The 26,111-nt window shown below is 40.3% G+C and overlaps 1 protein-coding gene across 1 annotated transcript in view; it reads left to right on the top strand.

Moving 5' to 3' along the window:
• The window catches only part of CAMK1D (calcium/calmodulin dependent protein kinase ID), a 224,035-nt gene that overhangs the window by 32,670 nt on the left and 165,254 nt on the right, over positions 1-26,111 (top strand). The gene's annotated exons all lie outside the window — the stretch shown is intronic.

The raw sequence follows: 26,111 nt of genomic DNA, 5'->3' as shown, positions 1-26,111 counted from the left end.
CTCAGTGGGATTTTCCATTGATTATTCTATTTTGTGAATTGTCTGACTGCAATTAAGAGTGTAGCGCATTTACAAACCAAAGAAGCTATACTGACAAGGACTGCTCTGTTAACAAGACCATTTCACTTTGTTAGAATTACATAATAATTGCATGTATATAAACTCTTAAATATTCTTATATATTGTTATAATGAAGAGTATCTGAACAATGACCGTTAAACCAGTGAGTTTACTAGTAAAGCTGCACAAGCAGATGGGATGGCCCAAGACATCTTACTAATTGAGGATGTTTCTAAGGCTTTTCATTTACATCCAATCAGTTATGCCCTTGCACTACATAGTTGTTAGTAAATCAAAAGTATATTATATAATAAGATTGTAAGGTCAAATGAGACTGTATAATCTGATTGCAAAGTCTGTGGTTAGAGTTCTTGATACAAAACTCTGGTAACATGAAACTAAGCAAGAAGAAGGGAGGTCAATATTTGCATAACTATTGTACAAACATTAAATCGTAATTTGTGTAAATATGTTCACAGTCCTAAATTTTTTGACCCCATTGAACAAAAAACTCCACCCCCCCAGCTATAGGAATCAGGCCTCACACCTTCTACTGTCTTGTCTCATATTAATTTAGTCTGTGATTTTCTGTATAGATAGAACATCACTTGTTCACATAGTGGGCTGCGTTTGACCTTGTTACAAGACATTGATTTCATCTGTAAATTCTATCTTAGCTGTGCCAGTAGTTGAGAACTGAAAGCTTTTGTAATCAGTATCCAACCAGCAAATGCTAAAAAGGATCAATATTTTGATGCATTGTGCCCTACAGAGAAATGAGAATGTCAAAAGACACATTTATCTTAAAAGTCAAGTAATATTCTTATTGAAATAAGAATACATAATATCATATAGAATATATACACAGGAGTCAACAAATGCAGTGAACTAAATCTCCATGGCAAGTAAGCAGTCAGACTTGTTGCATGGTCAGCTGCTGTGTTCTTGCTCCCTGTGTCTGGTGGTAATTTACCCGACCATTTGCAGCACCTCTTTTCTTAACATACCCCCATGATAGTTGCACCTCTTTAGGCCATTAGAAGGCCTGTTTACTGCAAGTTGGGGAGTTCTGCTTCACATTACTAGATGGGAGTAAAGAGGAGAGCACAACACTGGAGGGAAAAGCAAGGTAAGTCACTACCTTTGCGCACAGAAACCACTACTGGACAAATGGGCTTGCCAGCATTAAACACAAGAGATTAGATAGGAGTAATGACCACTGCTGGATAGAGGGATTGACCACTATAGGACAGAGATATCACCAATGCACAGTGGGGCTGTGATTTCACTAAGGATATAAGGACTGACCACCTTTGGACACATGAGAATATTTTAGAGATATAGACAATTATTGGAAAAAAATATACTTCTGGATACAGTCACTGTAACCATTGGATACAAAGATGGGTCAATACCCGATACAGGGACTGTTCACCTTTGCATATAGGGATGGGGCACCACTGGACACTGGAAATTGCCACCACTGGACAGATAAACTAATTAGCTCATAAGAAAAAGAGCACCATTGGAGAGAGGGACTGATCAACATTGGACCAACAATGCACAGAGGGATTGAAGAAAGCTATAGCCTTGGATTAGCAACTAGTAGACCTTAAGAGTAACTAACATTAGAGGGTTTGAGTGCAACGTAAGCTGGGGGGTGAGTACAGCTGAATTAAGGGAATGACGATTGCATCAGTCAATGACTTTTACTGCAGCCAAGGAGTAATCACAGAATGTGAGAACTACCACTACAGCCAAACAGCGAGTGCTGGCAGATAACTGTGCTACATCTAATGAATACCACCTCTTCTACTCTTCTCTAGAGTGATCAGGATAATAACACTGCTACAACCAGATGGGAAGCGTCATCAAAGCCCATTTGCTAGGCCACACTTTCAAATTTTGGGTCCATCAATACATTTATACCACCTTCACTGTAGTTTTTAGTGCCGGGCAGTGTAGCAGAATCCTGGATTCTAGAGTTTCTAGAGTTAGAACAAATTTTTCGGGAAAAAGTGAAAATAGACAATCTGTATACATTTAGAAATGAATACCATACTGTAAACTGAAAGGATATTTAAGGTTACCGAGCAGTTCTATGGATGTTAAATCACTGGCAGCATACTTAGTGAAGTTATAATGAATGATGGAGCCCCAAAATAACCTCTAATTTTTCCTTTTTTGATTTAAACTGGTTGGCAGTTTATTCCCTATAATTATGTGATATCATTGACCTCACAATACACCAAAACAATGCTAACTTTCAAAAAAATAAACAATGGGATTGCTATATAATTGTTTGGCATTCATTTGAATAATTACAAGATATTGTCATATATTCCATTGAATTTATTTTATAATCACTTATGATTAGAGGAAATTTGTGCTCGTTGTCGTGTATTGTACAAACTAGCCAGTTCCAATATAATTCTCCTTGTCCACAGTGGACCTAGCAAATAACATTATCACACTTTCTGCAGGTTGTGGAGAAGGTTTACATTTACAAGAAATCTTCCTGGATTAGAGCATGGTGTTGCCATGACAACTTGTGGATGGGAAATACTAGTGTCAGTGCTAAAACCAGAAATGACTATCTACAGCATAATGGTAATTTGCTTACATAATTAAATAGAACATACCAGTGCTTCACTGATACATGCTATTGATAGATCCACTTTATCCATCCTTTTGATACATGCATTTTACTTTTTAAGAAGCTACTCTTTTATAAACTGGAATTTTTATTTATTATAGTTTTCTTTTATTTATTATTGACTGAAAACTTACAATGAAAAGATAAGCAACAGGAAGCAAGAAAACTGCACACAAACTTGTGAAAATAGAAAAATGCAATTTAGAGTCCACCTCCATAATGAATAGGCACATTTTACAAGTACACTATCAGCATCAATCGTATATACAGACTTTCCTCGGTTAACGACTTACCTGTTTTGCGACCACTCACACTTACGACGGATCGCCAATCGACCCCCGACCTTGCGCGTCAGCGCGCCTTGTTGCCGGCGGAAGTGGTGTCCTCCGATCTTCACTGCTGGTCCCGGTAAGTATTTTCATTGCCCGATGTACAGTACACTGTTCGGTACTGTACATCTGCAGCGCTATACAGCACTGTACTAATGCAGTACAGTACTGTATAGAGTTCCTCACTTAACGACCAATTCGTTTAACGACCTGGTTGTAGGAACGGAACTCGGTCGTTAAGTGAGGAATACCTGTACAGTGTTGGAGAAAAATGGATATGATTCCATATTTCCAGAGCATTAATTAGGTAGAAATAATTCACTAAGGAGAGTTCTAGGGTCACTCTCTCAGGTAGGGAGAAAGGTAAAGTAGATAATGCTAAAAGATATGCAGAGAAGATAAGGAAAGACAAACATAATGTAAGAAAGGGATGGGAGAGGCAGGGGAGGATTTTTGATGGTAATACTTTGTTTGTCCTGTAGTAACAATGTTGACAAATTAATGTCTTCTACTCAATGAGAAATGTGCATCTTGATTTGAGACCCTCTGTGCTACCCTCAAGCTATAACTAAGCACCAGTAGATGGGAAATGTTTCAGAGTAGATACAGCTGTTACTCTATGCTGCTTGATAATAGAATAAGGTTTTTTTGAGGATGTTTTTTTTTGGTGTGATATTTTTTCACTGGTTCTGCCATTAAAGAGTGTCCATAGTCAAAATCTAAAATAAACTATCCCACTCCTAATAAGCACATTTAATGTAGAAGTTATTAAACTTATTTATTGAAGATGCCCATAGGATGCACCTCGTCAATGCAATGACACAATTTCACTCAGCCCTGTGAATATGCACTTCCTTTTGTCAGAACTCTAACCCTGGTGTCTAAACTTCCCACAATGTAACATTATCATTGCTTGCGGGAATCCATCAGGGAACGAAGGGAAGGGGGAGGAGTCCAGTGACGTCACGGACATCGACATCACCGGACTCCTCCCCCCTTCCCTTCGTTAGCCGACAGAGCCACTTGTGGAAGGGGGAGGAGTCTGGTTACGTTGATGTCCGTGACGTCCCCGGATCTCCGACGGAAGACCCGGAAGACGGCGGAGAGGTGAGTACGGAGCCAAAGAACTTTGATCGATCAAAATAATTTTGATCGATCAAAAAAATTAACGATTAATCGAGGGATTAATCGTTAATTTCCGCAGCCCTACATAAAAGGTATTTTTTCAAGTAAACTTTGATTGCATCAAAAGCAACTATAGTATGTATTCCTATTACAATGCTGATGTTAGAACCCCAATTCCCAAAAATTTGGAACACTGTACAATCTTAATAAAAACAGAATGCAATGATTTGCAAATCTTTTAAACCTTATTTTATTCACAATAGAAAATAGAAAACATATCAAATGTTTAAACTGGGGAAATGAACCATTTTAAGAAAAAAATAAGGTCATTTTAAAATTGAGGGCAGTAACATGTCTCAAAAAAGATGGGACGGGGCCATGCGGTGTAGCATCCCCTCTTCCTTTAACAACATTCTGTAAATGTCTGGGGACTGAGGAGACCAATTGCTGGTGTTTTGGGAGAGGAATGTTGTCCCATTCTTGCCTGATATAGTATTCTAACTGCTCAACACTCCTGGGTCTTCTTTGACGTATTTTTGTTTCAAGATGTGTCAAATATTTTCAATTGGTGAAAGGTCTGGACTGCAGGCAGGCCAGTTAAGCACCCAAACTCTTCTACTATGAAGCCATGCTCTTGTCACAGATGCGGTATGCAGTTTAGCATTGTCCTGCTGAAATATGCATTGCCTTCCTTGAAAAAGACGTAATCTGGATGGGAGCATATGCTGCTCTAAAACCTGGATATATATTTCAGCATTGACGGTGCCTTTCCGGATGTGCAAGCTGCCCATTTCATATGAATTAATGCACCCTCATACCATCAGAGATACAGGCGTTTGAACTGATAACAAGGTCCCTCTTCTCTTTAGTCCCAGAGGATGCGGAGCCCATGGTTGCCAAAAAGAATGTCAAATTTCGATTAGTCTAACCACAAAACAGTTTTCTAATTTGAGACACACTATTTTAAACATTTTAAATGAGCTTTGGCCCCGGGAAAACGATGGCGTTTCGGGATCATGTTCAGATATGGCTTCTTCTCTCCACGATAGAGCTTTAACTTGCATTTATGGATGTCACGGCAAAATGTGTTTATAGACAGTGATTTTTGGAAGTATTCCTGAGCCCATGCAGCGATGTGCGTCATAGAATCATGCCTGTTTATAATGCAGTGCCATCTGAGGGCCCGAAGATCACTGGTATTCATTAATACAGTTTGGCCTTCTCCCTTGCGCACAGAGATTTCTCCAGATTCTGGGAATCGTTTATTGATATTATTACTGTAGAATATGATATATTTAAAGTCTTTGCAATTTTACGTTCAGGATCATTATTCTGAAATTGTTCGACAATTTTTAGATGCAGCTTTTCACAGATTGGTGAATCTCTGCCATTTTTTACTACTGAGACACTTTGACTCTCTAAGATACTTTTTCTATACCCAGTCATGTTAATGACCTGTTGACAAATAACCTAATTAGTTGCAAAATGTTCTTCCAGCTCTTACTTGTTAGTACCACTTGCTGTTCCAGCTTTTTGTTGCCCTGTCCCAACTTTTATGAAACGTGTTGTTGCCATCAATTTCAAAGTTACCTTGTTTTTTTCAGACAAATTGTACATTTTCTCAATTTAAACATTTGATATATATTCTATTTTCTTTTGTGAATAAACCATGGGCTTATGAGATTTGCAAATCATTGCATTCTGGTTTTTATGTAGATTTTACATAACGTCCCAACTTTTTGGGAATTGGGGTTGTATAACAGGATATGCTAGGACTTTAGGACTCTTTCAAGTGTTAAAACATTATAGAGCATATTATTCAAATTCCAAGAAGAGGAATTTTTTGGATTAGTGTTGGCTACTTGTTTTAGGATAATAAATTAGTCACAATCTAATACTTTTATTGGTTATTCTTGGTTATTTTACTTCTTCTTTCATTGTTGAAATTATTTCCTGAGGAACTTGAAGTAGTTTTTTAATTTATCTCCCAAAGACACAATTGACCACAGCAGACTGCATAGAAAGACCAATTCTCTCTGTGTGGAAGCAGTGGTTTTTGTACTGTGGTCTGACATGCCCCCTCCTTCCCTGCTGAGAAACCATTACAGCCCTGTAATCAGCAGGGAGTATGAGCATTACTGATTTCGGGGCTCTAGTGGTAACTCAGCAGAGGGTCAGCTCTTCCATAAAAAGGAACAGTCTTTATCTGCAGCTGGGGGAAAAGACTTTGGGGTTTATTTACTAAAGGCAAATAGGCTGTTCACTTTGCAAGTTTCCCTAGCTTGGTAAATGTAAATCAACCCCATTGTGCTATGGCTAGAGCTTCATTAAAAAGCAAAGCGGCATATTTAAAAAGCAGTGAATGTGACATTCACCAAACATTAATTGCAGGTAACTCTTCTTGGTGCATGTGTTTTAGATAACGGCGACTGATTCACCTGCAGGGACTGTTTGCTGAATGTTACTTTCACAGCTTTATGTTATGCCTCAAAGTAATTTAAGAAATTGATTTTTACACCATCCTCGACGATTCTATTTTGTTTTTAAGGAAGCCACCACTGATCTTTAAAGAAGAACTTCAGGAAATGTAAAAATTGGCCCATGCAGTGGGGCTAGCGCCGCAGTGTTAACCGTAACTGATTGGTTTTCGCTAGGGGCCAGAATATAAAAGATATAGTCACCTGATCTTTGGTCCTGCGGCAGTCAGAGCTCACCTCTCTCCCCCTCCACTCTGGCTTTAAAATGTCCCTAGGCATTAGTCATGATAATGTCACGAGTCCTTAGACTGCTGGAGCCTGGGGGTAGAAGAGGCTGAGGGGACCGGTCTTGCAGCAAAGCACAGGTGAATATATTTCCTTTATTTTAGCCCCTAGACCATGAACAGTTTACCCTTGCAGTGCGGGGGTAGCCCCACTGCAAGGGTTCCTTTTTAGATTCCCTGGAGGTCTTCTTTAATAACTTCTAAGCAGAAGCAACAACCATGCTTATAAGCTTAATCCAAGCTGTAGATCTTGGAATCATGTTTAAAACATTCCCTCTCTCCTTTATTTACTCTGACATACACTTGCTGATTTGCACTTGTCTCTTGCTCTCCTTACCCTTTACACAAGTACATCAATAAAACATTATTATTTCTCTGCTAGCTCGTTTGCTCTCATCTGATTCCCTAGATTTCACCTTATCACATACAGCCTCCAGATTTCAGCACTCTGCTCCTCCTTCCAACTAACTCTTTACACACACAGTTGCCTCCAGTATTCTCTTTTTCTTACGCACCGACTGATGATTTTTACATTTTTTAAAGCTGAACTCCAGCCTTACCTTCAGACTTGTACCATTGTATATGCTCCTCTCCTGTACTGAAATTGTTTACTCTGATTTCACTGCACAAGCAAGCTTCTCACAATGAGCATTAGAAGCTGCAGCAAGTCAGTTAGAGCCCACATAATTTCTTGGCTAGAGGACCCCTAGCATTGTCTAGCCTTCAGTCTCTGGCCCACTCCCTTCATTCATTGGATTTCAGTTATTTCAATCACAGAGCCTCAGCATCACATGTGGGCATTACCACAGCTTCCTGTTTTCAGGAAACTATGAAGAGCACCCTGCCAGCCCCTTTCAACAGTTAGGATCTGCCTGCATTGCATAGGGAGGCACAAAGACCCAGTTATGATGTCACTGGGTTTAAAATAAGGTATGTAACGACAACAAAAAGGTTTTGTTTAATCATTTCATTAGCATGTGAAAGGAGGAACCAGGGAAGGAAAATATGAGCAAATTACACTTTAGCTTTAACTTGTGCTGTTCCAGGATCCTCTGCTGTTTCCCACCTCTCTCAGTTGTCCTGCTCTTTAAGGGAATGAGCTCTATGATTTCACTAGGCATATTAACTCACTAGGCATATAGCTTTATAACCATTCAATGTCAGCTCTTGTGCCTGTACATGCATGGCAGCTGAATAAAAGGATCCTCCTACGGCATTTGGACTTCCTGCACATGGCTGCCCAGACACCATTCCTGGAGCACTCCCAGGATAAAAGGGGCTATGGAGAGGGAAATCCAACCGAAGCTTAAATTGCAGAAGTTTCTTTAACAAGATAATTTCCTATATTTCATACCCTAACCCAGGGCTCAAAATGTCAGGCCCTGAGCTCCTAGCCAGGCCTTAAAAGTTACTCGCCACCAGTTGCCCCACCTAACCCCTACCCTGCCCAGGCCTTAACTCTGCCAGGTCAGCTGTGTGATGCAAATTACAGAGATCAGCAGTACAGAAGTCAGTAATGTACAGAGGTCAGTAATGGAATGCACAGTACAGAGGTCAGCGGTACAGAGGTCAGCAGTACAGAAGTCAGTAATGTACAGAGGTCAGTAATGGAATGCACAGTACAGAGATCAGCAGTGCAGAGGTCAGCAGTACAGAAGGCAGCAGTACAGAGGTCAGTAATGGAATGCACAGTACAGAGGTCAGCAGTACAGAGTTCAGTAATGTAACGCACAGTAGAGATGTCAGTAATGTAACGCACAACACAGAGTTCAGTAATGTAACGCACAGTACAGAGGTCAGTAATGTAACGCACAGAGGTCAGCAGTACAGAGATCAGCAATGTAACGTACAGAGGTCAGCAGTACAGAGGTCAGTAATGTAACGTACAAAGGTCAGCAGTACAGAGGTCAGTAATGTAATGCACAGAGGTCAGCCATACAGAGGTCAGTAATGTAACGCACAGAGGTCAGCAATGTAATACACAGAGGTCAGCAGTACAGAGGTCAGTAATGTAACGCACAGAGATCAGCACTACAGAGGTCAGTAATTTAACGCACAGAGGTCAGCGATGTAAGGCAGAAAGAACAGGGACTTACAATGCACATAGCTGATCTCCCCTCTTCCTCTCCTGGTGCTGGTACTGGTGCGGGGGGTGACAGAGATGTATCCTTCAGATGAAAGCTGAGGTGGGCGTAGGAACCTGCAGGTGACCGGAGTGAACAGAAGACAACCGAACTGATTCTTCTCCTCGGCCCTCTGTAGCTGCAACGGCCGTGTAGGAGAAGAATAATCAGTGCGGCTGTCTTCCCTTCACCCCAGTCACAGAAGACAGAACTAATCGATCGATTAGTTCCCCCCCCCGCTGGTCCTGCTGGTGGCACCCCCTCCCCAGATGAATTTCCACTCGCCCTCACGCAATTTTCACTCGCCAATTGCGAGGGGGCGAGTGGAAATTTTGAGCCCTGCCCTAACCAATTGTTTAACCAAAACCACTAGAGCTAACAATCTAATTTTCATTTTCTTTAAACACAATTTGCTTACATTTTTCTAAAACAAACAGATTCTTCCACTGAATTTCCAAACTGTGCTGAAAGAATGGTTTTTAGACCAACCCCCTGGTCCATGGGGCAACACAGAAACCTTCCCTTCAGACAATATATGTAAATGGAGTTATAGTTGGGTCAAAAAAAACACAAGTCCATTGAGTTCAACCAAAAAGTGAAGTGAGCTTGTATTTTTTGTATACAGTGGAGGAACATCAAGATTTGTGTGGCTTTGGCAACTAATAGGCTCTAGTACATAGGGATTAACAATTGAGAGCCATCATCTAATATTTGAATACATCTTTCCTGAGTTTTTTGTTACAAGAATAAAAACTGTTGGCAGGTCCCGTGCTGTAAGCATTGCAATGCCCTGTGGCCTGCTGACACTGTTTCTCTAACCCATTGTGGTTGCTTGTTTTTATTAACAGCCTTTTATTGTGAACTGAACATCTTTTTGACCTGCATGTACAGAAACAATTAATAATCCAGTCATGTCATGTGAAATACATCTGGCAGCACACCAAGCTCTGTTCAACAGCTTGTTTTGAAACTGAATTATAAATTCAAGGATACATCACCTGTCACAGCTTAATATCTCCTATTGGAGTTGCGAAGGAGGGAAATAAAGACAAAGGCATGCAATGTTCTTTAGTTCTACTTTGAGTACCCGTGGTTTATAGGACATGTGTGCAAGACCATGCAGATCACACATTTATGTGGTGGCTTGAAGATGGGCTTTTAAATAACGCCAGGCTTCCGCATATATGGGTACACTGTTATGTGCTGGAAGATCGCTCACACTCCCAGCACAGTGCCTGTGCTGTCACCGTAAACTCCCGGTCACTCTTTGGGAGCCGGGGATGGGCTCCCGATCATGTGATCACTGTGATTAGCTGATCACATGATTAGGAGCCAGTCCCTGGCTCCCGTCGTTAAGTCATTTTTATATCTAACCTCCCCTCTCTCCCTCACTGATGCCTACATCTTCTTTCCAGCTTCTTTCGGAGGCCAGGTGCAATCTTGATTTGCCGGTGGAGAATGTATGAACTCCCACACATGCGCAAGGGAGTTAATTTATCCTAGCACAGAAGTGTGCCAAGAATGTTCACTTTGCTGCACAGCTCATTGTATATTCTGAAGAAGATTGAGAACAGGCAGGTAAGTTTGTTTTATTGCAGAAAAGACATAGCTTGTCTTTTCTGCAGTGATGTGCCTGTCTGCTCTTTAAATCTATAACTATAGCGAACAAGATGTCCATGTAAGACTAGCCTGTTCATAGGGTGACAACGCTGCAGTGATTCCACTGCTGCATGAAACATTTTGTCACCTTGTTGAAGAAAGTGTAAAATGGATCTACTGCAGCATTTCTTGTATGCCAAACCTCAAGGCACCCCGGTCTGAAATGTAAAAAATGTAAATGTAAAACAAATTACCGCATGGCAGAGAGTGGGAGACGGAGCAAACCTGAACAGAGGTGAACGCCAATCCTTTCCTGAATGGATCCCACCCTCTCTGGATCAGTACCATTCTTTTTCATGGTAATGGTGGATGGCCTATTTGCAATAATGGAAAGGCATGACGTGGAGATTTTGAGACAACACCAGAAGGCACCCCAGGATGCCACACCCTGATTGAGAAAGGCTGATCTACTGGCAGAATCATTGGGCAATATAACTACATATGTTACAGAGAGGACAAAAACTGTTGACAAACTGCAGCATATATTTTTGTATTTCCCTGTATTTGTTATAGTTCTACTTTAAAGTACAATTAAAGTTCCCTTTTGTCTCTTTGTAGTCCTGTACTGCTACATGTTATGATTTTTAAGAGATTTACACTTGAATACCTTAAAATACCTTTTCTTCTTAGTTAAAATGTTCTTGTGCTCTATGACTCCATAGGTAAGTAACAGCCATACTCACATGCGTCCTCATGCACACTTGTAGTCAGATGTAAGTGGGGGGACCTGTTAACGGGGGACGTGTTAACGTCACAGTTAAAATAGCCAAGATATAACTATTTTTTATTTATGTGTAGCTGTATTATTAAAACTCCCATGCCAGTGCTTATATCTATATATGTATAATCCACCCTGCGCAACACCACTAATTGATAACATTCATCAACAAAATAAATTGGTGGAAAAGTGCAGCAATGATCTAAAACATGCAATATACCAACTTAATAGCCAATATAATTTTGCACTGAAGATTTTTCAACACTTTATTATTCAATTTGATTTTATTTATTGATATTCATAAATTGTCTTGCTTTATTAATTGTATATATTTCTGTTGACTGTTAATATGGCATATGTTCATGATCAACACTGGATTCTACACAAATGTATGTATTGTTGTACTCACTGATACATTTTTATTGGCATGAGTCATCATTTCATATTAAATTAATAACTCTACCTCCAATAAAAATTGTAAGTAAAAAAACAAATGACAAGTTGTGTGGTGTTGCAATTACGTAGTCATATGACTGAAAACTGTCCTAATAGCTTAGCCAACGTGTGCCAGATCAGAGTGATTCAATTCCAGATATGTATTCTGCAAGTTGTTTGGGCTACACCTTTCTTTAAGCTCCTGAGGAGCATCAGCACACCTAATCATTCATCAGCTTAAAGTGGACCTGAACCCAAAAAGCGAGGAGCTACTATCTTATAGTGAACATGTTGAAATTATAATTGTGCTTAAGTAGTACTCTAAAAAATCTACCTATTACTTTGAATTCTCTCTTAAAAATAACAGTGCACTTCCTGATATGTGACTGTGTCTCTAGTTATTTGCAGGGTTATTCACAAAAGGGTGAAGAGTTTGGAGAAGGCAGAAGTGAACAATCTGGGCTAAAATTGCTGATTTGGAAAAACTCTCCAATTCAGCTCACTTTCCAGTTCAGCTATGTTGTCCTACAATGTTCACTTCTCCTGCCTTCTATAAACTCTTCACCCTTTTATGAATAACCCAGTTAATGTAAAACCTAAGGTGAAGTTGCCATCAGTCGCTGCTCCGTCCTTTTCTGTTGCCATCTCTTCAGCTGCTTCTTCCAGGTTCCCCGTTGTTCGATCATTGGGCTGACTGTGATTTTGTAACTCCTGCTCCTAAGTTGGTCAAAATTTGAGCCATGGGTGGCCCTGTCAGCACCATCTGGCGAGACAAACTTTTGGTGGAACATTGTCTACCAAACAGCAACTGCATCCAATCAAAAACAGTCACTATTTGGGTATGCAGACAGCCACAGGCGCCAATCGTCTCAATAGATTCCTCTATCAACACTGTTCAGCATGGAATGAAGTATCTACTAGATTTCCCTTGTTTAGCCTGTTGGCTGAAGGAGAGAAATACACAGAGTGGCCAGTTTATTATGACCACCTGATGTTTGTAGGCAAATTAGCTATAATTAGCTAAAATTTCACGCTGAAGTTGCTAGAGGGCCAGACCATTATAAATAGGGAAGCAGGTTGTTTACCACGACAGTAAAAGTGATTTCTTTCTGAAGATATGGGTAAACAACGCGATTTAACAGCCTTTGAACGTGGGATGATTGTTGGCGCTCGGAGCCATGGAGCGAGTATCAGCAAAACAGCAGAATTTGTTAAATTTCAAGAGCAGCTGTTGTTAAAGTGTTTAAAGACTGGACTGTCAGACGAAAATCTGGGTCTGAACGTGCGTATTGTGGCTGTCAGCAACTAGTCAATTTTAGGGCAGAACCGAGAGTGGCAAGACTGGTACAAGACAACAGAAGGGCAACAGTGCAGTGTCAGATTCCTCGCATCACCTTTCAACATCTCGTGGAGTCACAATGCGGCCCAACGAAGACATCTCGTGGAGTCATCTTGTGGCCCAACGAAGTACTGATGGGGTGGTCATAATAATCTGGCCACTCGGTGTATATGCGTGCATGGCAAGCCTTAGGCCTTAAGGCAGACTGTAGGCCTTGCTGAAACCAGCACTGTCACCAACAATTCAAATCCAAGACTCTTCAACATGCTTCTTGTTGCCTACACAATATCTCACCAGTCAGGGGGCAAGTTACAAGTTGGCTCAGAAGGCTGCCATATTTATTCTAGCATAGTACAGTGTCCTCCCAATTGTTCCAGGAATCTCAGAAACTGTGTGCACGTGGAGGTTTCCATTGTTCTCTTTCTCCAGAATAAACTGGTGTTGTCATCGAAAATCTAAACACAAGCTAAAATGCTGAGATTACAGAGCAGTGATCATTGCACCTCATCCCGTAGATGAAGTTATTGAGGCAGCAGTGCCTACTAATTATGAATATGCTATTTTTACTGGCCCATTACCACCTGCTTATAATGGAAAACTGAAGCAAGCTGATAAAAAGAAAGCACAGCTCTCCTAGTAGCAGTAAGCATAAGCAAAGCATGAAAAGGAACATGAACATTTTTTCTGGACGCTGAGCACAGCAGTGCAGTTGTCCCTCACCTTTGTTCCAGTTATAAATCAGACCTCATTCGGTGTTGGTGGGCTGGATCTGAACATATGTACCACTGTGGAGGGAAAATAGAACATTATGATTTATTGTATGCGGGTCAGAGATTGGTATCACAATGGCATGCAGAAACCTGGGGTCCCTGGCTTTTGTCACATTGTTTTCTGGCACTCGGGAAACAAACCCTTTTTAAATCAAAGTTCTTTGAGCATTATTAACATTCTTATTTTTTCTTAAGTGTTTGCTCTTGCATACGTTGCTTGTTAACTTTTGGCGTGTTCTTTTAGAACCTGCTTGCTTTCTAAAAATAAATTCCGTAAAATACTTGTCAGAATCAAAACTGTGTGAAGTAGGTAAATGGATCCCATTGCAGAAGCACAGTTCTTGTTCGATCATTTGCTTAATTTTACACTGCTTTTAGCTCAACGTATATGAGATACACTAAATAGCCCTAAATATGAATAATTGTAATGGTTTGTATATTACATTTTATTTTAAGGATAAGTGAACTTTCAGACAAAGTACTTTTATCCACCCTATAGCTCTCCTGACGTGAACTAACACCCTCCAACTCCCCAGCTGCTAAGTTACTTTAGTTGAACAATCCCAACTTGAGGTCTACTTTCTAAGGCCACAATATTCATCAACTTTGGCTATGCCTGTCCAGTGAGCCCTCATAAACTTGTATCGGGGCCTCTCCTGAGATGTGAGACACCAGGAGATGGTTGGATGAAATTTATAAGGGTTAGTGACACAAGTGCATCTGGTAAAAAACAATGTAGACATTGTGGCAGGCCGTGACTTTCCTCCTGAGGTTGCTAAGCAGAGTAGAGGTGGTGGAGGATGTGTTAGTATAGATCTGTAGGACTAGGACGGTTGGAATCAGTGGACTTTGTCCTCTTTAAAGGCCAATGATACCTTCTGCCAGTAAGGATATTAAATCAAACAGGCATGTGGAGCAGATTCCTTTTTTTCTAAGTCCTCATCTGCAGTTATAGTACAATGTTATAAAATGTTATACCATGTTACAGTTATAGAGCAATGTAAACAGTGCAATATTCACATTGGCCTGGGCCTATGAGGACAGCTGTCAAAGCACAGGGGAAAAAAAGGAGGAGGTAAAAAGTAGTATTTGCAAAGCTGGTTGGACTCACTGGATGATTTAAAAGAGTTTATGTTTTAAAATGACAGTTATGCTTTCAAAAACAGTTAACTTGATATAAAATGATTACCAAATCAATTTACATATATGAATGTAAACGTCATAATGCCATACAGAAAGTGGTTGGTGTCATATTTACAACACATGCAGCCTGTTGGCTTTGGCACATGTATCCTGTTGGCTTTGGCACATGTAGCCTGTTGGCTTTGCAGTAGTGAAGGTCTCATTAGATTGTAAGTTACAGTATGCAGTGTACAACAAAACTGTAGTAACCTTCATTTGTTTTTAGAATTTATATAACATTCACTTAATACGTAATTTTTTAGGATCCATTCATATCAGTCCTTGCCCCCTGAAGGAGCTCACAATCTAATAATACATATGATAAAATCCTTATGATTTTCTTTCAGCTGTTCCTATCTATCCATATGTGTAGTAAACCAACTATTGACATCTTTTAAAATCATACTGGTACTAAATTGGAGTGGTGATGATGATGATGACGATTTCAACACTGTGGGGACATATTGAGCAATCCATTACTTACTTTTTATTTAGCCATCATAACTATAAGCCTGCAGGCCATAAGCAACATTCATTCAGACTTGTGAGAGAGTGTTTCACTTCCTCAAACTAGAAGAGTGATTATAAAGATAACTGCCATATGCAGCTTATGTTTTCCCACACAAACTGTTCCTGCATTGCCCCTATACAAACTATGCTACAATGATTTCAGATGGATGAAAAGGACATTAGAAACAAAACAATATGCTTGTTGTAAAATGGTAAAAATGTAATCATTCCTTATGGTAACGTTGACCTGTGTTTGTAGTATCAGCTAAATATATGTTCTTGATGATTATATATCTTTATATGAGAAAATATGTAGTTTTGATGATTACTATTCTTTTACAAGTCTTTTTTATTTTATAGATGTTCACTGAGGTTTTAAGCATTTTAGTAAAACATACCTATGAGTTATATTACATATTAGGCTACAAAATCAAGCATGCAATGCACAAGCCTTATAACTTAGAAAAAAAACTTCCTTTACCTTCCATGACTAAACCAAATCCTCTTTCATTTGTGTCTCACACGCTCTACCTCCCAAATATTGCAGCTCACAGTGGGAGGGTTTCAGCAACAGAGGAACTGTAGTGCAGACACATCCTACATGAGAGTGGTAACTCTGCTCTGAATTTATGAGCAGTGCAGCATTGTTGCCACACCATCACAGGAAGCTGCATTAGGTAGACTTCACTGGCATGATCAACAGATATTTGTGGGGCTTTACAGGTGGACTAAGAGAAACCTATAAGTGCAGATGCACTAATAATTTGGTGTTGCAGCATAATTTTTTCATTTAATGGGAGGCTATAGTTCTTATTTCAGCAAAGAAAACTAGGAGGAAATAACAAGAGACCTATGTTTTGTTGCTCCCTTAGACGTTTCCTTTAACATGAGATGCTCTGCAGTGATAAAAGTGTTATATAACTAATATGCTGATTTACAGCTGTTTTGTGGAGATAATATCTTGGTCAGTGAGATGTGTGTGAACGCTCAGGAAATCCATACTGCCACCCACCAACATACAGGAAAAATAAATACATTGGTGGTGGTGAGGTACTACAGTAGCTGGATACATGTTCTCCACTAAAGCGGCAGTAAACAGCTTACTTGCACATTATGGCACACTTACCTTACAAGTGTGCCCTACTGCAGCGCTGTGCAATGGATCCTCTGTCTCCGCTCTGTTACCTGCCACCGCCACTTCCGGGTTCCCAGTTATCCTCTTTGGCCATTGGGTGACCACTGATGATGTAGCTCCTGTTCATGCGCACAGAAGTTACATTGTCCTGGCATTAGGCCCATTAATGGCATCTTAGATATGCTGTGAATGAGCTGAACGTGTATACTGCACGGGATAGCACAGAGGAGCATAATAAACAAGTAAATAAAGAAATAAACACTCATCAATGTTTTCGTGGACTAAATAGATCATGGTGTTTATTAAGGGGTAACCCAAAATATTTATAATAATCATGAAATAACCAAATAAACAAATAGGCCTGTCCTTTAAGGCACAGACCCAACCATATATCCATTCCAGATAATCATATCATAATGTCCATCCATGACTAAACTGCATGACAAACCCCCACCAAAAAACACCATGAAGATAACTAAACAGAAATAAAAGGGGTGGAAGGGTAGAAGCCGAGGTCACTGCAGCTCCAGTGGTCTGGTAAGCAGCTTCAAGCCATGCTGTATAGGATGCACGCAGAGAGTCAGGAAGCCAACCAAAAAAAAACATCCAATCACAAGCTTTTGCTGGGGTAAAATCCCCAACCCTTCCCTAATAGCAACCTGCAAAGTAGAAAAAGGGGAAGGGGAGGAGAGCAAAGCACACTGCTCGATCTACTGTCCCATGGGCTTCCTACATATTGCTGGGGACCTTTTCAGAACTGCATAAAGCTGGGGGAGAGAGGAAGAATTTTATTGGCAGAAGAGACTTTGCATGTCCCCACCTGCCAACAATTTTTAATTTTTCTAACTTTACTTCTGTTTGAAATGGCAGTATAAGAACCTTGACCTGAGAAACTTTTCTACATAAAGTATATCTACAGCCAAGATTGTTGTTTTTTGTTTTTTTTTGGATAAGATGAGGACGGTTTTTTTGTAGTTGTTTGTGTCCCCAGTGGGTATATTCTTCCTCTCTGTTTGTCCTAGTGACCACTGTCAGTAAGTGATAAGAAATTCATAATTTTACAGTTGTCAGAAGAACAGGAAAACATAGAAAAATCCCACCAGAGGCATTTACATTTGTGCTGCGTTGTGTTGGGCCAGTAGCTCTATCAGTATAGCATGCTATTTTTATCATGATAGTTTAGTCTGCTATATTACCCCAGAGGGTATTGTTATCTCATACACACGCAACACATCATAATTCCTGGCATGTAATAAAGTTTTATAGCCTTAGAAAGGCTTAATACAAAGGATGTGATTTAAAAAGACGGAAGTAACTGGCATGTACTTTATCCTCATTGTGTAACACACTGCATCTCCTTACAGCTGCGCCTAACAACAAACACTTTAAGTGTACTTTTGTCTCTTTTGCCTTTTGTATCATTTAACAACAATATGGTATAAGCTGGACGTCTCTTTAATTCAATGACTAAATATAAGAAACTCGCAGCACTAAAAAAAAAAAAAAAAGCAGCACACACCACTGACATCACCAAAAGAAATACTTTATTTAGATTCAGATTTTTTTTTTTTAGTATAGCAGCAACTTGCATAATATATGTATGAGACTATTTCTTTAATAGTCTCTACCTGGTCCATGTATATTAGGATCCCTACTGTGACCGGCCACATCTCTACGATCAAGTCTGTCAGGGTGAAACGCGTCAGTGGTGGGCAGTCATTAGGGAGGGACAATATCATGCTGGCTGCTAGATTTGAATGAAGTGTTTTTATGGAGATGCCAGCGGTGTTCAGCACTTTCTTCTAGTGCAAATGTTTCATGGAGAATGGCCTAGTCCGCACCCATACCTAGACAGTGAGGCCTGGGGCATGGAATAAAGATATCCCTCTTTATTTTGAATACTAATATAAGAAACTGCCATCATAGCAATAAATATTGAAAGCACTGACTGTGCATCTGATATTAAATAACTAATACCGTGTTTCCCCGAAAGTAAGACCTACCCCGAAAATAAGACCTAGCACTATCTTCAGGGATTTCTGTAATATAAGACCTACCCCGAAAATAAGACCTAGCACTATCTTCAGGGATTTCTGTAATATAAGACCTACCCCGAAAATAAGACCTAGCACTATCTTCAGGGATTTCTGTAATATAAGACCTACCCCGAAAATAAGACCTAGCACTATCTTCAGGGATTTCTGTAATATAAGACCTACCCCGAAAATAAGACCTAGCACTATCTTCAGGGATTTCTGTAATATAAGACCTACCCCGAAAATAAGACCTAGCACTATCTTCAGGGATTTCTGTAATATAAGACCTACCCCGAAAATAAGACCTAGTGTCTTATTTCGTGCAAAAAAAAAATAAGACACTGTCTTATTTTCGGGGAAACACGGTAGCAACCTTGGCACTCCAGCTGTGGAGTAACTACAAATTCTGTCATCCTTCTGCCTCTAGGAGCCATGCCTGTAGCTGTCAGTCTTGCAATGCCTCATGGGACTTGTAGTTACACAACAGCTGGAGTGCTGAGGTTACCTAACCCTGGTTTACATATATATTTTATTGTAGGATCTGTGTGTGTAGGAGTCATTCCAAGTACAAGCTGGAATGAATAGTTGTTAATTAGGTTATACATACACACATGTATGTTGGGATATGATATATTATCTGTTTTGAAGAGGTGTGATAGGTGTCTTGGGCTCAGTCTGTACAGTGAATTATTACCTCCTATGTGCCAGAAGTACACCCATGTGAGTTCTGCTACAACGTACAGCCATAATATGCTCACATAATCAATCAGTCATGTACAATCTTGAAGGCAAGGTTCAGAGGACAGCTTCAGGGAAGGTATTAGAGCCGCTGTTACTGGTACTGGTCCTAGAGTATAGATATGATGCTATGATGAAGACATTTATCACAAGACAAGCAGATCACATAGGACAGATTGGTAGATTTTCCCTTTTTGCTGATGAATTTCAGTATATAGTGATTTTAATTTGAAATGAAAAGAATAAAAAACAGTTTTCGGTGCCTTGGATGTGTTTGGGTGGGATAATTTGACCAGTTTGATATTAAAGTGAAAAGGGCTTTAAGCTATTTCAAATGCTGATTACATCACTTACAATTGATGCTACTCCTTGATGTTTAAATGTTTTAGTTTCCTGCAGAATCAGCTGGTCTCTTCCTGAGCACTGGTCCTGATATCCTATTTTAGGGTGACTTCTTTCCCTTGCAGAGTCCTATGAAATCAACCTTGTGTGTGCTAGTAAGGTGTGTATGTCTCCACAAACACACAGACACAGCAGTGCCAGTCACTACCATGCTTCCTGCCTCCCTCTTCTCCTCTTCTCCTTCCTCTCTTCACTAAGCTAGAAGATAGACAGCTGCTGGAGGCTGTGCTCTCCTTTGTGATCTTCTATTGGGCAAGAAGTTTAGGGAAGCCAAGCTCAGAGAGTTGGAGTCAGCAGTAGCCATTTAGAGCTCTATTGAATAGAGTATAGGCAGTGTGGAGGAAACTAAGCCACAAAAGTCAGTTAAGTAACAAAGGTAAACCAAATTAGAGAGATGCACAGAGATGGGTTTCCTGGCTAATAAATGTGAGCTTCTCATAGGGCTCTTGATCTGAAGAGGGCTTCAACCATTATAAGCGGTAGCAAGTCAGATCCTGAGCCTGCCACATTTCCTGGCTGAAGGATGTCCAGCATCTACTAGCTCTTTCCTCTCCAGCCGTAAGGTCACTGGCCTGCCTCTTTGCATTCATTGGATTTCATTTTTTTTCAATCATGGAGGCTGATCATCACATGTGGATGTTGCCTAGAGCGATCTGCATACAAATGCAGCCTGCCTAGGAATGCCTACCCCCCAGTCTGACTTGTACCCATCAGGGTGATATGTACATAAGTCCTCCTATGAGCTATCCCACTGCTTGCTTAAAGGCTGGGGACTCTTGATAGGAATACTAAGGGAGGGTGCTGTGATGTTTTCAGGAAACTATGTACAGGGCCCTGTTGGCCCCTCCTGGCAGCCATGATCTCCCTGCATTATACAGAGTAGGACAGGGACCCAGTGATAATGTCAGTGGGTCTAAAATAATATATGTATTAAAAATGGAAAGGTTTTAAAAAAAATGTAATTAGCATATTGATGAGGGTGGAAAAGCACCCACCCACCCACAAGAAAAGGCTAAATATAAGCAAATTAAACTTCAGCTTCAGGAAGTGACCTTAGGAATCATGATACCCAGTATATATTGTACTGGGTAAATTCAGTTTCACCCTGTTATACTGACTATTGTATTCTATACAACTAATTTCCAATAAGATCTATACAAATAAAAAAAAAAACAACAATACATGTATCATGTACTGTACTCCTGCATTGGGAAAATTGCATATGTGGTAATGGCAGTTTTATATTGCTGTAAAATGATTGAAACAGACCCCCTTTATTGTAAGAAGAACAAGCCGTGACCATTCTCTTTAGCTGTGAGCCGGACATTGTACAAGGGCGCTAAACAGGCATATGCAGCAGTTAAGAATTGAGAATCTGTCTGGACATATGCTCTGCTGACTGTTGTACAAACTGCTGTGTAGTTTATTGCTTTACTGTCTTTGTTCAAGGTCTGCTCTGCATGGCTTATTTTGTAAATTACTTTTCTCAATTAAAATAGTAAAAAAACAAGAATGGTGGGAACAAATTAATATTACATGAATGTCAGTTGATGTATACTTATTGATTAGTGTGCTAACAATTTACACATCACTTTGCATAGTGCACATTCACATTAGCCCCTGCACTCAAGGAACTTATAATCTAAGGTCTCTATCTAGCATGCATACATACATGTACATAGAAAGGCCATATTAGACAGGAACCAATTAAAGCAGAAATCCACACAAAAATGTTCTTAACCCTTGCAGTAAGGCTACCCCGCACTGCAAGAGTTAGCACTGCAAGAGTTAAGTGCTTATTTTTCTCTATGTGCTAAAAAAAATTCCTCAGAGGCGGCTCGCTCTTAGACCAGTTCTTGGAGCCTCTCTTCCCCTCCGCTGTAGCGGAGTCTAAGGATCCTTGAGTCATCACAGTGTATAGGACACAAGGACATCAAGGGACATGACATCGCTGCAGCAGAGGAGGGGACAGACTTAAAAGACAGGAGTAGCAGCCAGCCACCTCTGCTGTCAGGTTGACTATAATTTTTTTTAGTACCTAGACAAAAAAAGTCATTGATTTTCCATTGAGAATTAGCATTTATTTTTTTTAAATTTCCTAATTCTCCTGAGATAGTTTTCCTCTCCAACCAGCCCACACTCATCTTATTTATCATTGACATTTGTGCCATAGGAGCTAACCAAAGAGTGGAGGAATATCAATACAGATTTCAGTGTTTAGGCGCAGTTTTACATTTTTGCGTAACTTGATGTGTAGCTGTCGTGCTTCACAGTAACAAACTATTGTTTTGTGATAAGTCTGCTTTAAAATAATTCACTCTGTATTTCTATATACCAGTGAGCTGCATCATTTTAGCATAGCACTTGATAATTAAATTCACTATCTTATCAGTAATACTAATCAGAACTGAATTATTAAAGGGGAGCGATATATGTATATAACTACTGTATATTAATGTGGATCTTCACCTGGATTGTGAAAAATAAAATAAAGGCACCATTCTAAGGCCTTATTCACACTGAAAGCGTGTGCGTTCCGGAGCAGTAGCTGCTGGAACGCACCGCGATCGCTAAGAAACTTGTCCCTGCGTTTTGGGGCGAGAGGGGGGCGTGGCGGTGCATTGACTTCAATGGCACCGCTTAATAAGCGGTGATTGGGCTGGAAAGGGATATGTTAGTTTTGCGTGGGCTTTGGTGAACTCGGACGCACTTGGTTCACACCAAGCCCCCACACATCACAAAGTCACTGTTTACGGTGACGGTTAAAAAGAGAAACAAATTACGGAATGTAACCATTTTTCTTAAACCCCTTTCTCTACATACCATTGCTTTCCTCCTTTGTGAAAGCATTCAAGAAGGGAACAAACTGATGTACATATTGACTCAATAACTCTCTATCTTTGAGGTAGGAAATAAAAGCCATGATTGAATATATCCTAGCCAGAATCCGTAGATAATTCTTGCAGATGATATGTGGTCCCTAAGGCAGTCATTCTGAAACAAGCCAACCCTTTGCATTAGGCGTGAGACAGACAAGAAAATGTGCTTATCGGAAGCAGATCGCACCCATGGGAGGTCAGAGGACCCTGTGTGGATGTGATTATGTTGTTTTTTTCCCTGAGCGCAGTACTTGTTACTCGGCAGCATTTTCAAGTTTGCAGACAAATGGATGGTGAATTCAAATACAATCCTATTTCCGGTATTCCCGCTGACATTTTAAGTGAGACCCCGCAAATATCCATTACACAGAGGCCTTTTTTTATGACTAAGTCCCTATTGACAATGAGAATATGCATTGTCCAAAGATGCTTTCCATGAAACAATAATCAAGTGCATCAAATCACTTTTGAAATATCTATGTATCAAATAACAGAAAAAAAGCACACACGGTGCAGACAAAAACTTGAGCAGGTACCCATGGCAACCAATCAGCTTCTCTTTTCAGTTTGTTCATTTGAAAATGAAAGCTATAAGCAGATTGGTTGCCATGCACAGTTGCTCCAGATTTTGTGTGCTCCAGTTTTAATAAATTCCCCTCAATATGTTTGCATCTCAGCCATCATTCAAACTTGAGCACAAAGCATTTTTTGGACTTTTTTTAAGTGTTTTCAGGCTTAAGCATTCTTGTGAGGTGAGTGTATTTTCATCCGTAGACCAAAATGAGCAGTTAACCCTTGCAGTGCTGGGGTCACCCCACTGCAAGAGTTAATTTTTTTTAAAAATCCTGGAGTTCTTCTTTAAGGCGCATACGTCACTTTATTCTGGTGTCTAGGTATACATGTTTTAATTAGGGATGCACCGAAATTTCGGCCGCTGAAACATAACGGCCGCAAATGGCACTTTTGGCAAAATGCAGAAATGCAGTGCAATTTCTTTGGCAGAAATAACAGTGCATCCCTGGTTTCTATCCTCCCTGCTGGGCGCTGCTCTCTGTCCCAGCATGGAGGAGAAAAACTGTCACAGGAGGCAGGGCGGTATGGGAGGAGGAGAGCACTGTCAGAGTTCGGCGTCTTTCTGCCCCGCACTGCTCAGCCTCTTGTGACAGATCAAGAGAGCGGCGGTGTGGGCAGAGACAGCTGTCATTGCTTTCACAGGAGGCTGATCTCTACTCCCACACCACCCGCCCAGCCTCCTGTGACAGCCAATCCAGGATGGAGGGTGGGTACAAACACTCATCAGTGATCGCTGAGTGTTTGTAAATAATTGAGGACATAGTATGTGATCTACTTCACTTCCTGTTCATTTATGATTGTGGATATAGTAAACACGCTGAAGGGAATTAATCAATTTAATTTATAACAGGAGCTGCAGAATAAGAGAATTTTTGTAAAAGGGAAATATCAGGGGTCTGTTTAGACCCCTAATATTTCCCCGGAGCCCCCAACAATACAGTACAAAAATATAAATATTTAATAAATGTAATAAATAAATAAAAATAAAATATAAAACAATGTAAAAAGTTTATAAAAAATAAATTAAAATAAAATATTTTTAAAAAATGTATAAAAGTTAGAAAAAAACAAATTTTCGGTTTCATCCTGACATTTTTTTTTCATTTCAGTTTTGACATTTTCATTTCGGTGCACCTCTAGTTTTAATGGTCTTCCTAAAACACTTGGAAAAAAAATATGGAAGTAAAATAGGTCTGCCGGGTATATAGTGGTTAGCTTTACTTCTGATTATTCCGTGCCATGTTGCACAAGATTCTTCCTTAAAGGGGAAAAAATAAAACTATAGTCACACAAATGAATACATCAGAAATAAGAGGACCTATAAAACTGATTTGTTTTCATTGATCATTTATCATTAATCACTAATTAACCCCTGGCAATGAACTCCTGTAATAGGTATAAAGCATAGTACAGAACTATAACACTGAATAAACATCAATGATGGAATGTGAAAAGAGAATGCTGAAGAAGAACACAGGCCTAATTCCTGGAATGTTTGTAACGGTATAACCAGCAATTTGCTGCAAATTGTGAGAAAACACAAAATGTAAATGAGGACTTGTACTGTAGTAACACTCCACATACATGAGAAGGATATTACTAATCAACCTGACAAAACAGAGATTGCAGCATGACATTTTCTCATTTCATACATTCCGTCTTGGATTACATGGGCTTCATTAATGTCTGCCAATAGCATGATTCTTTTCTTTTTTCTAGATTTTTTTTAGTAGTAGAATATGGTGCAGTGCACTTTGTTTTGGTGGGCAAAGGGTAAATGTCGCTACCGATTTTCCTTGGTTTGATAAAGAATACACTGCATATGACTGTAAGAAAATTCTATTATGAGTAAAAATAGCAAATAAGGACATCAATGACACACATTTCTTTAGCATGATATGTGCACATGGAGAAATGTAGCCATCCATGCTATAAGAATTAGAGCTTGTTCACAAGAGCCCAGACCTGGGCATCTTACAGTCCGTGGAACCTATCTGGCCCTTAGTCTGTGGTGGTCCGGCCTGCCATCAGTGGCTGACACTGGATGCACAAGCCTCCAAGTGCATTTCAGTGCAGTCAATTACACTGGAGCTAGATGGTGAGTTTGGGGAGCCATTTTAATGAATACCAACGCAACACACATATCGAACTGTAACGCGCGGTCACTTTGTTGCGCTGTACCGTGCGTTAATTGGTTCAGCCCTCCACAGCTGTCCCAGTTTCTCATGTTGCTTTATATCACGGTACAGTGACCTCCAGTGGCATGCATGCAGAAAAATGAGGTATGTCTGCATTCTACCACAGTCCAACCTACCGTACATCACGCCTGCATTGTTGTGTATGTTGCACAGGGCACATACAAAACAATTGATTTTATATGCCCTAGCGGTGACCAGCGCTGCTCTCACCCCATCTGTATGCAGTGGGGATCCAAGCAGAAGTGAAGCACTTCAGCCAGTGGGGGAGGGGGGGAGGCGGAGGAAGCAGCCGCTGTCACAGCAGCATGGCCGAGCGGTGAGGAGAGAGAGAACCGCCGGCTGTCAGATCCTGGCTGAGCGGCTCTCTCTCCTCACCGCTCGGCCATGCTGCTGTGACAGCGGCTCCTTCCTCCGCCTCCCCCCCTCCCCCACTGGCTGAAGTGCTTCACTTCTGCTTGGATCCCCACTGCATACAGATGGGGT

This window comes from Nanorana parkeri, unplaced genomic scaffold (assembly GCF_000935625.1).
Source record: "Nanorana parkeri isolate BGI_ZX_2015 unplaced genomic scaffold, ASM93562v1 scaffold128, whole genome shotgun sequence".
NCBI lineage: Eukaryota > Metazoa > Chordata > Amphibia > Anura > Dicroglossidae > Nanorana > Nanorana parkeri.
Note: the sequence above shows the minus strand (reverse complement) of the source record. Positions and strands in the feature narration are given on the sequence as shown.